Genomic DNA, 2,209 nt, shown 5'->3' with positions numbered 1-2,209 from the left:
CCCCGCCCAAGGACTGCTCTGCCTTCCAGCAGCTCACCCTCCCCTCCTTACCACTGGAGAGGCAGGTAAGACACAAGTGTACATGACACAGGGGTTTACTTCACCCTAAATTGAAGCGGTGCTTTTTAAAACCCACCACTTCAATTTAGGGCCCCTGTTTCATCTACACACGCCTATAAGCTTCAGAAATATTTTGGTTTTGTTTTGCAGTATGCAAATTAACACAACTAATATTTCAATTATGGTGTATGTTCACTATTTGATATTTAAGGACAAAATTAATAGCTATATCAACAAATGTATCTACTGGTTTCTCTATCGCTCTTTCACTTTCTTTCAAACAATTATGGTCTGTACTATAGTTCCTGTAGATGAAAGATTGCATTGTGTTGCAGATGTCAGTCTTGTCTGCTTCAGCAGAGGAATTAATTTAAGAAGTCGTGCTCATAAGTCTTAGAATGTCTTAGAAACATAGGAAAGAAAGGGACCTCAGGAGGCCATCCAGCCCACCCCCTGGCCCAAAGCAGGATCTCCCCTATCTAAACCACCATAGGCAAGTGTTTGTTTAACCTGCTCTTAACAATTTCCAAGAACAGAGATTCCACACACTCTCCAAATGGTTTATCACCTTCATCATTAGCAATTTCTTCCTAATATCCAAATGAAAAATCCTTTGTGGCAGTTTAAGACCACTGCCACAATTACCATCCTCTTCAGATACCTAAAGTGTGATTATGAAGAATGTTATCAAAGCCCGATCAGGTTTCTCTTCTCCAAAAATAATCTCAGTATCTGTAACTTTTTTCCTCAAAAGTCATGTTTCCTAGACAACTAATCATTTTTTTTACTCTCCGCTGGATTCTCCAGTTTGTCCACATCTCCCCTAAAGTGTGGTTGCCAAAACTGTTATGACATAGGAAAAGTCTGGGAGTCATTGTGGGCAGTTCACTAAAAACATCATCTCAATACTCAGCAGTCTTCAGAAAGACAGAAAATTTTTTAGGAATTATTAAGAAGAGAATAAGAAACAAAACAGTGAGTATCATCATGTCCCTTTATGAATTCATGATGCATACACACCTTGACTACTGGACCCAGTTTTGGTCCCCACACATGAAAAAGGATATAGAAAAAATGGAGAAGGTACAGAAAAGAACAAGTTAGGATGATAAGTGGTATTGAGGGGTTTTCATATAAGGAGAAACTAAAAAGACTTAGCTTACACAGTTTAGAGAAGAGACACTTGGGGGAAATCATAAGGGTTTACAAAATATTAAATGTTGAAGGGAAAGTAAACAGAAATACATTGTTTATTATCACAATACAAGAACTAGGAATCACAAAATGAAACCAGTAGGAAGTAAGTTTAAAAGTAACAGAAGCAATTTCTTTTTCACACAACAGGTAATTAAAGTGTTGAACTCATTACCACCAGATGCTGGGGGAGCTAACAGTCTATCCAGATTGAAAAAGAGATTGGAAAAATTCTTGCAGGAAAGGGGCATTGATAGCTGTTGGCATGGGAGTTAGGAATATAGACTCTGAATCAGAACTCCCTAGACCCTAAATGCTGGAGGCTGCAAGTGGAAGAGGAAGCATGGAAAAAACCTTGGTCATACCCTGCTTACTCGCTCTTTCAGCATCCACTCTCTGCCACTGTGAATACTAGGAAAGATGAACCTATTGTCTGGTCCAGAAAATGGTAGTTCTTATGTGCTTATAATTCCAGATAAATGCTTTTCAGACTTCTATAGGTTGCTTTGTATTGTTTCTCTGTTCATATTGGGTTTTATGCCACACACATATTGGGATTTTTTCCCCACACAGAAATGTCATGAATTCAAACTTATTTTCAGCTCAATAAACTTGTTTTAAAACACTAATCCATATGCCCTCCCATCTGCACATGCCTCAGAAAATGCTGGTTATTGTTACTCTTGGTTTGTGGTCTTTTATCCAGTGTGGAGAATCAATTATTTAATTTTAACTACAGATAGGTTTTAGTTCAATCTGGGATCACAGTTATTTAAGAAGGCTGTGCAAAATTTTGCCAGGTGTTTTGTTTCAAAGCTGTGGCAGAGGCGGTGGATACCTGGCGGCTCACACCGAGCCAGGCTGCCCCCCACCATGCAGGGGGGCAAGAGCGCAGGTGCTGACACTGGTAAGCTGCGGGAGGGCTGCAGCTGGGTGGGGAGGCATGGGGCGCTGC

The 2,209-nt window shown here is 40.1% G+C and overlaps 1 long non-coding RNA gene across 1 annotated transcript in view; it reads left to right on the top strand.

The window, feature by feature from the left end:
• The window catches only part of LOC109304127, a 94,934-nt gene extending 93,000 nt beyond the window's left edge, over window positions 1–1,934 (top strand). Inside the window, exon 3 of the long non-coding RNA XR_002099302.1 lies at window positions 1,405–1,934. This is a non-coding gene — a long non-coding RNA (uncharacterized LOC109304127). The remainder of the gene's footprint in view (window positions 1–1,404) is intronic.
• Window positions 1,935–2,209: the final 275 nt, after the last annotated feature.

Source organism: Gavialis gangeticus, unplaced genomic scaffold, assembly GCF_001723915.1.
Source record: "Gavialis gangeticus isolate Ggan-Ray unplaced genomic scaffold, GavGan_comp1, whole genome shotgun sequence".
NCBI classification, from domain to species: domain Eukaryota; kingdom Metazoa; phylum Chordata; order Crocodylia; family Gavialidae; genus Gavialis; species Gavialis gangeticus.
This window is presented reverse-complemented; position numbering and strand designations above follow the sequence as displayed.